The 9,238-nt window shown below is 45.4% G+C and overlaps 1 protein-coding gene across 1 annotated transcript in view; it reads right to left on the minus strand.

The window, feature by feature from the left end:
• Positions 1-3,715, minus strand: part of ATF7 (activating transcription factor 7) — a 112,205-nt gene extending 108,490 nt beyond the window's left edge. The window contains exon 1 of the mRNA XM_072991107.2: positions 3,516-3,715. The gene's annotated coding sequence lies outside the window, so the exon portion shown is untranslated. The remainder of the gene's footprint in view (positions 1-3,515) is intronic.
• Positions 3,716-9,238: the final 5,523 nt, after the last annotated feature.

Genomic DNA, 9,238 nt, shown 5'->3' on the forward strand with positions numbered 1-9,238 from the left:
ATCCTCATAAGGATTACTGCAGTGATAGGAAATGCTAACACAATACAGTAATTCTACTCAAGGCCACCATCCTCACTGCCATTAGGCTTCAAAGTAGAGACCTTTGGATAGTGTGGGCGACATATAAGATAAATAGATAAATAAATACATACATAAATAAACAAACAAACAAACAAACGAATGAATGAATAAATAAAGTACCCCCACCAAGTCACTGTAGCTCTTATTTTTCAGGTAAGTAAACAAAATAAAGTTTATTAACATAACAGTATGTTCATTTCTGAATATATTCTCCCTATCGATGGAGAACCTCAACAGCAACTCATTAATTGACAGCTATAAGTGACTGACTGATAAGTCATTTGCCTTCTGTATGTGCAATTATGCAACAGGATTTCAGCCTATATTTTTCAAACCTCCTCTTTATTTTGAACTGTAGGAGTTTTCACCTCTCATTTGCTTTACTTGTTGTCAACTCATTTTTCCACATGGATAGATAAAAAGGAACAAACAGTGCTACAGCTATGAGAGTGAGCCTGGACATCCACAGTTCAGATCTCAACTCAGTCACAAGTTGCTTAACCAAACCATTCTAGCTCAACTTTACTCTCATATCTAGTACTTGGGGTGAATGAGAATACAGACTACAGAACTTCTGTAACTGAAATAATCAGTGAAGTTTCTGAACCAACACGTGTATTACAAGAGCTGTAAGGTTTTACTATTTCACTTTTATGATATTAGGGATATATACCAAATATATGCACACTATCAAATATATACACACTATCAAAATCTAAAAATGTGCTGACTCAGTTATGCATGTTAAACAACAGGACACTAGCAAGCAGGGAACTTTCAGTTCCATGCTGTACTGTGGCTCTTGCTTTTTAAAGATCTAGCGCAGTAAGAACAGATGGCTTGACAATTAAGTGCTACCTGACTCCCAATATGCTACATTTCCTAGTGAATGAAAGATACAATTTCAATATAATGCTGTAGATAAAGAGCAAGCAGAATAAACTGCTCCATACAAAAAGTTCTCATTAGTTTAAGTCAAAAATAATAATCTGTACTCTTCACTCTTTAAACATAACTGAAAATAGCTGCAGCTGATGGACAAGAGTAAAAGCGTGAGATTGACATCAACATTCTTCAAATACATTTTTTTAATCTACTTGTGGGATAATTAGTTATTTTGCCTTCTGCACTCCACTTAAGTTACTTGTTAGAATTATCTTTGTGAAACACAGAGACTGTACACTGCCAAATGAACAAGGAACTACTCATCATACCACCCACTTTTACACAGAGATTCAGGTCTGCAAGTAGAAACTGACACTACTGGCCAGTTGCAAAGCCCACCTAACCTTCAGTGGTCTTATCAACATCACCCCCTATGTAGCTGTCACTACATAGCAGTAGACAATACCCTCTCCAATACTGTACATTGCATTATTGCCAACTCCAGTACCAGCATACCATCCATTCTCAAAGTAGAAAAGTAGATGACATTTTAAAGGAGCAACCATGACTCACTTGTTTCCCCTTTCCCCTTGGGTAGTAATGGGGGCTGCACATAGCATCAATAAGCAGAAAGGCAAGTAGAGGTAGCTGCTCCATGTGTGAGGAAACAACAGCATCAAAAAACATGGTCTGCTCTCTCAGGACTAATATTATTGTCATCAACCAAACCCTGACATATGGTGGCCCCTCCCAAGCTCTTCTAAGAGGCAAGGAGTGGTTTACTGGTCCCATTTTCTGGTGGTACTCTAATACTTTGTAGCTTGCACAAGACCATACAGGCTGGGTTTTTCTCCCAAGAAGAACAATAGGGAAACAAAGTCTGAATACCTGGTTCCAGAGCCAGATACTCCAACTTACTATCCAATCAAATATTATTAACCACTGAGAAAATGGTACAGAGGATTAAACGTCTTGAACACCATGTGCAGACACAAAAGTGGAGCTGGCAGTAACTAATATTTGGAGCCACTTTCACTGTCATGATTCCCAAATCTAGTGAGGCGCACCCACTGCCTCCACTAATTCACTCCCTTAAGTGGTGCAGAAAGATCCAAACTCAACTTCCTCTTTGCTCAGAAAAAGAACTCTTTGGAGCTACTTCCACTGCTTTGGTAGAATGAGTGTTGCGGCTGAAAGTGCTTCCTAATCCAGATTCGAAATGGGATGTTATCAAGATGGAACAACCAGCACATGGGCCGACACCTTTTTCAGAGCGAAGGTTTTCTGCAGTTGCAGCAGCAATACTCTCCCTCCTGACCCAGTTTAAAGAAGGCTATGGAATTGTCTATGCACGTTGCTTCTGCATACTATACTCATGTACCCTCATTCTTTGGGCAGTGCCTGGCACTGGTTACCATAGTCTCTCGGGACTGAAGGACGCCGAAGGCACTGGTTCCATCACCAAGACCCTCAGACGCTCCTTGCAAGCATAAAAGATGCTTCAGGGGCAAACCAGTAAGGGAGTCATTATGCCAAGGCACAGCTACTCCTTCACTTGCTCCTCTAGGCAGGGGCAAGCCAGGTACTGTACATTGTGCCCGTTTTTAAAAAGAGAGAAAGAGAGAAAGAAAGGAGAAAGTCTTGGCAGTGGGCACCAGGTGGTCCTCGTTTCCATTCCTGCTGGGTGGTGGCCCTCCGACCTATTCGAGGCACCCTCTCTGTTCTCTTACCCTCGACGCCTTCTGTGCAGCAGAAGGGACTAGGACGAAGGTGTGGGCGGACGGACGGGCGGGCGTGTGTGCTGAACCGGCTGGGCTGGCGAGGAAAAGTGGGGCACAAGGCCCAGAGCCCACACCTCCAAAGAAGCCCAAGAGTGGCCGAAGGGGGGGGGACGTCGCTCTCAACCCTTGCCAAGCCACAGAGACCGCCCTATACTTTTATTAAGACCCCCCCCACACACACACACACTGTGAGGAATCCTGTAGGCTTCTTCACCCCTTCAGCCAAGCCTCCTCGCCCAACTCTCTCCTTAGGGCCACCACTGTCCCAGGGACCTTCTCTTCCCGCCCCGCGCCAGCTTTCCCTGAGAAAGAGGTGGCACCTCCTCATTCCTCCCCTATGAACACCACCACCTCCTGCCTCTCCCGCCCTCTCGGGGCTCCCCGTCTCAGCCCACGCCGAGGCCGAGGCCTCCTCCCTCCACCGCCAACCCGGGGGTCGCCCACATCGCCTCAGACTCCGCGAGCACGCCCCTCCCCCTCCCCCGGCCACCGCCCGGGCCCCCCCTTTTTCGCCTCCGCTTCCTTGCCACCCTGGTCCCGCCCACCCCTGCGAAAAGGGGAGGGCTCCTGCTTTTAACTCTCCTCTCTTATTGGCCACGCAGCCGCCACTCTCCTCCCGTCCCTGCGCCCATTGGCGCAACAGACCTGCCAATCAGAGCGGCGCGGAGCCCTCCTCGCAAGTCTTGGAGGAGTTCAGTTTTTCTCGAGGGGAGGAGGAGAAAGGGGAGGGCGGGTGAGAGGAGTGAAGGCAACTGCCCAAAAACTCACCTCGGGAACTGGAGAAGCGGGGAGAACAAAAGTGGAGACGCCCGCTTTCAAGCCCCACCAACTTTAAGACGCCACGTCCCTTCTCCTCCCGACGCCACTCCCGGGGCTCTCTCTCTCTCTCCCCAGTCTCGAGCTGCGGCCCCCAAGACTATGCTCTGGTGTAGGGCTTCCCCCCCTCGCTTTCTTAGTTCTCGAGATTCTCGCGAGAATTGACAAGGAGGCGGGAACATGGGTCGGCGGAACCAATCAAGAGAGCGGGGGCGGGGTTACGGAGAGAAGGGGCGGGGCTCAGAGCTTGGACGCAAAAGGGCTGAGGAGGGGTACCTCCGTTCTGGTTTCCTGCGCCGACAGAGTTGGATGGGACTCGGCGCAGTTATCCTAAGTCCCCTGGAAAAGACTCGGGAGAAGGGGTGGTGCCCGGCAGAAGAAGGCGGGGGAACATGTGGCCCGACTCCTTTGGACTGTAGCTTCCGTCGTTTCTCACCATTGGCCCTGTTGAAGTTAACGGCTGATGGGAGATGTAGTCTTCACGCTTGTGGCGGGTTGCACGCTTCGGTTGGCAGGAGGCAGTACGGTCAGGCAGGGCCTAAACGGTCAGCAGCCCCTGCCAACTTCGTGATGGCATCCCCACCCCAGGAAAAGAATCTGGGCATGTGCAGAGTGTCCCTCCGTCTTTAGTCACTGCTAACTATAGCCGGTTCCCAATAAATCAAGACAAAGGAAAAAGGCTGGTTTGCGTTTTAGTCATCATTATCATCAAAATAACAAATAAAATAACAAATAACATCATCAAATCGATTCTGACATACGGCAATTCCTTCCAGGGTTTTCTAAGTTCAGGAATACTCAGAAGTGGTTTGCCAGTCCCTGCTCCTGGAGGTGCTTTGGAACAGCTGTACAGCTTGCCCAGTAGGCACAGGAGGGAGTTGAATTCATGACAGCCAGGTAGCCTGTATTTCTGAGCATATCTTTGTGGGAAGTGGAGTGTTGGTTTTAACTCTCAACCCCATTACTCTGAATGTAAGAATCTGGAGTAAAATGGGGCAATGATGGGAAGCTGCTACCAATTTCAAGCTGTAAAATATATATTTTTCTTTTTAAATATGTGAGACAGGATGAGAGAAGTGTCCCTCTCACCGGAGTGCTGTCCCTCCCCCTCACAGCGGAATACAAACCATGCCCATCTCACCCCCTAAGACAGTGGAGGTGAACCTTTTTGGGCCCGAGTGTCCAAACTGGGGGGACGGACCTCAGTGGTTGGTGTGCTGCTGCTGCAGAACCGGAAGTGGCGGTGGTCGAACTGGAAGTGGTGGCGGAAGGGGGAATCCTGGGCACGGAGGTGCCTCGAGACCCCACTCCAGATCTGCCACCAGCACCAGCTGCTCCACTGAAACCCCAGCACCATGGCTGCAGCCGCCTCCTGAGGTTTGGCTGCAGGGGTGAGGGAGCAGCAATCCAGTGACTTACGGCTCATGTGCCCACAGAAAGGGCTCTGTGTGCCAGCTGTGGCACGCATGCCATTGGTTCGCCATTGCTGCCCTAAGAGAACGGAGCAGCCGGAGACAGACACAGTCGAAAGAACTGAGAGGGAAACGGCGGGAGTAGTGCAGAAGAAGAGGGTGGAGATAGAGGCGGGGTAACAGATATAAAGAGGGGGGAAGAACAGTTGCCGCCAGGCAGGGAATGGGTCTGGATGAAGGACCCCTGGACCAGAGCGTGGGAGAGACTAAGAGTCTCGAGAGAGGAGGCCGATTACAGAAAAAGGAGAGAGATTCCCCCAGACCCTCGTATTGGGGAGAGGCAGAGGCTAAGGAGTGGAGGTGAAGATTAAGAGAGGAGAAGGAGAAGGGAGAGAGAGAGAGAGAAGAGAGAGACTCGAATGGAGGGTGAGCAGAATGAGGATGAGGGGATTCAGGGGGGACCCTGGAAAATACACACATCCACCAGAGACCCCTTGTGGATGGACAGTGGGGATGATGACACCGTGCCCCTGCTGGAGGGTGAGGCAGGACAAACACTAAACCCAAACCTATCGCTGGACTGGCCGGGCCCATGGAACCCGGGTGAAGGAAACCTATTCCTGAATGAAGACTGCAAACCCCTGGCTGATCCGTTGTCAGAAGGAGATAAACGTTGGACTAATTTTGTTGACACTGGTTACCTGTTGAACACCCCAATAAATGTTACACCTGTTTCAAAACCACATAAATCTCCTGACTTATTTGAGCGAAAAAAGGAGCCCAAAGTCGAACCCTCACAGAATGAGTTTTGCTGTTCAGTTTCAGCCTTAGCAGGTTATGCTTATGAATTCTAAGGGGTTTCCTTAATGGCATTGCTCTCCATGGCAGCATTGCTGCTTCATGAAATAACTCCGTTCAATGGTAATAATGACAATGAATTAGCAACAAAAGTTGCTGTAGTGAAGAGAGCCAGGTTGCCTTTGGGATCGTCTGTTGTTTGTGAAGTGCTAGTGGAGAGCAAGGCTGAAGCCGGAGCCAAGAGTGGGGAAACTCCCCTCTTGGTTTCTGATGCTTCCTCCTTGCTGTCATCCTACCCATCAAGCAGCCTCCTTTACACAGACCTTTCCAGCTTAAACTAATTAACTAGTTTCTCCTCTCTGAACTAGATACTAACATCCTGCTCTTCTTTCCAGGGTCTCTCTCCCTCTCTCTTGTTACAGTAGTTTTTGATACTCCCCCCCCCCCAATAATTCCTGTAGCATAGACAGAATGAGGATAGCATGTCTGTTACTGCAAGGAAACACTGCAGCATCTATAAAAACATGTATGGAACTAAAGAAGGGTTGTAGTTCAGTGGGTGGGCCTCAAGTTCTCTTCTCAGACAGTTTTTCCCAAGGTAACTTCCCTTTCGTTCCCACTGCCATCATCTGTCTGTTCCTTGATTCCTTTTGCTCTGGGCTCATCTTCCTTTCATCCACAGACACCTCCATTATTCCAATTTGTAGAAGCTGAACAGGGCTGGGGTCCACAGTTGCCACCACCACCACCCTTCAACCTACTGTGGTCTGAACATGGTGTGGCCAAAATCTGGAAGTGAATTACACCAGCAGACTTGGGCAGCAGACTAGAAAAAGCTGCTAAAACAAGTAGAAAACAGGAGTCCTGGCAAAGTACCACTTAGATGTTGAGGAAGTGCTTAGAACGTGGGTGGATTTTTGCACAATCAGCAGAGTTTCAGTGACAGAGCAGCAAATGAGTTAATGGCTGCTGATGTCTCCAAAGGATGGGTGCTTCTACTGAAGCAGGGACAGTTGTGCTAGCTGTCTGTGCAGCTTTTAGGACACAAATGGGATAAAATTTGGCCCTTCAAATACTTAGAACAGCCATTATCAACGGGGGCTTTAGCGCACATTTTAAGGGGACCACAGACTGAAAAATGTGACAAGTTATCTATTTGTGTTGTATCCTTGTTTAACAGGGGGCCCTGGAACCCGAGAAGAGCTCCTGAAAGGACTGTGGCCAAAAAGAGGTTGTGAATGGCTGCTTTAGGGTATAGCCTCCATTGACCATAGTTATCCTTCGCCATTTGCCCTACTGACTTGAATCATGGGGATCTAAAGTGCAAAAGAGCTGGAAAAGCCAAGTCTCCTGCCCCTGTTCCACTTGTACATCTTTTTCTAGGTTTTCAAGAAACCCAGTCGACCTGGTCAAGGATTATGGGAGTTCTAGCCCAAGACACTGAGAGGGACAAAAGCTCCCCAGTTCTGCTATATGAGGAAAGGACTCCTCTTTGAGACTGATTAGCACTGCTCAGCTATTCTGTGTCAACAACTGAATCATTGCAGATTTGCCTTTTATTTTTTATTTTTTTGCACTAAAGCTGAGATGAATGACATGATTCATACTGGCCTGCTTCTTGTTAATTATTGTGCATTTTATTATGAATTCTAGCTTTAAAAGGACAAATTTTCAATTGTCTCATGGAAAAGTTTGGAACCTCAGGTAATGAAGAAGAAAAATTGTGATTAAATTGTTTCTCTCTTGAAATGAATGGAATATTTTTAAGAAACAAGTAAAGGGATTCATAATATACTTCAGGCCTCTGAAGAACTTCCCCGAGAAAAAAGGGAAATAAATCAAGAAAAATTTAGAGAGATGTAAACATTTAAAAGTCTCATTGATGGGGCGAATAGCAATTATTAAAAGGATGGTATTAACTATATTTGTATTCCTATTTCAAAATATCCCAATTATAATGAATAACAACCCATTTCATCTGTGGAGAAAACAACTCTCAAATTTTATTTGGCAGGGGAGAAAACTGAAATAAAACTGAAATACTTGCAAGGCGACCAAAAAAAAAAAAACAAAGAGGAAGATGGGGTCTCCCAAACCTCCAATTATGAGGCGGCAATGCTACAATGGTTAAGAGAGTGGATAAGATTGGAGAATGAAAAATATTACCAAAAGATGGGGAACTAGGGCCATCCTTATGTTTCTGGACCACAATGTCCATGACCACTAGCAGCACAGCCAATGATGTAGAAGGAAAGACATCCTTAGCAGTGGGAATGCACACAAGCTCAGTACATTAAACCATCCCTGTTACCTCCTATGCCAGAATCTGGGAGGATGTTAACAACACATTGTTTCTTTGAATGATTACGTTTAAGTCTGGTTTTGTCACTGTGTTCACCAGTTTTCACCATATTCTTCTTTACTTCTAGGCCACAGTTTTTACCTGTTCTCTTAATATTATTTCAAAATAAGAATTCTTTGGATCACACTACTGAGCCAAAAATGTTAAGGCATGTGATATCAGTCTTTTAAGAGTTGTGAAGTATACAAACCCAAAAGACAATTGCTTGAAGGACTACTTGCACCCTAACAACCTGGCCAAATCTAAGATCACTTTTGGAGTTTCTGTGCTCTCTGCCACTGGTCAAGAGCCACCAGATTGGTGGCAATTAACTGAGTCTTCCTAGTGGTGGCTCCTAAGAATTCCCTTCCTCAGTAGTACAAGTTTAAAAGTTACCATTAAGACTACAATTCCCAGTATCCTGCAGCTAGCAGGGCCATTGTACCTACAGTCCTGTGATTGGCAGATCTTCAAAACATACTTTGTTCAGTGTCGTTGATGTTTATGAGGGTTTTGTTTTTAATGCTTGTAATTAGTTATTCTGTTTCCTAAATGCTGGGAATTACCTAATGTGAACTCTACATTGAAATCAGGACTTAAACACAATATAGTACATCCAAGGTTTTAGAACACTTCCTGTTCCCAAACTGGCTGGGCTGCCAAAAAAACAGTGCAGCTTTTAAAATTTATTTATGTATTTATGTATTTATGTATTTACTGTATTATTATTATTATTATTATTATTATTATTATTATTATTATTATTATTATTATTATTATTATTATTATTATTATTATTATTATTATTATTATTATTTATTAACACCAGGTACAGTCAATCAATATTATAAAAATATTGACTGGTATCATATAACAGATATAAGTTTTAACCAAAAACCTAAGTATCTGTTAAATATTGGTGCAGTATGTATGTAGTTCCTAATGCTGCCCTTTTTTGTAGCTCTGATGATGTTATTTCTGAGACCTGCAAAATCTTATAATATTGTGTGAAATTTCTTAATATTGTTCCCAAAGCCTCAATGACTACGGGGACCATTGAAGTGTGTTTCATCCACAAGCGAGATGTTTCAGTTGCCAGGTCTCTGTACTTTGTTAGTTTTTCC

This window comes from Pogona vitticeps, chromosome 2, assembly GCF_051106095.1.
Source record: "Pogona vitticeps strain Pit_001003342236 chromosome 2, PviZW2.1, whole genome shotgun sequence".
NCBI classification, from domain to species: Eukaryota; Metazoa; Chordata; class Lepidosauria; order Squamata; family Agamidae; genus Pogona; species Pogona vitticeps.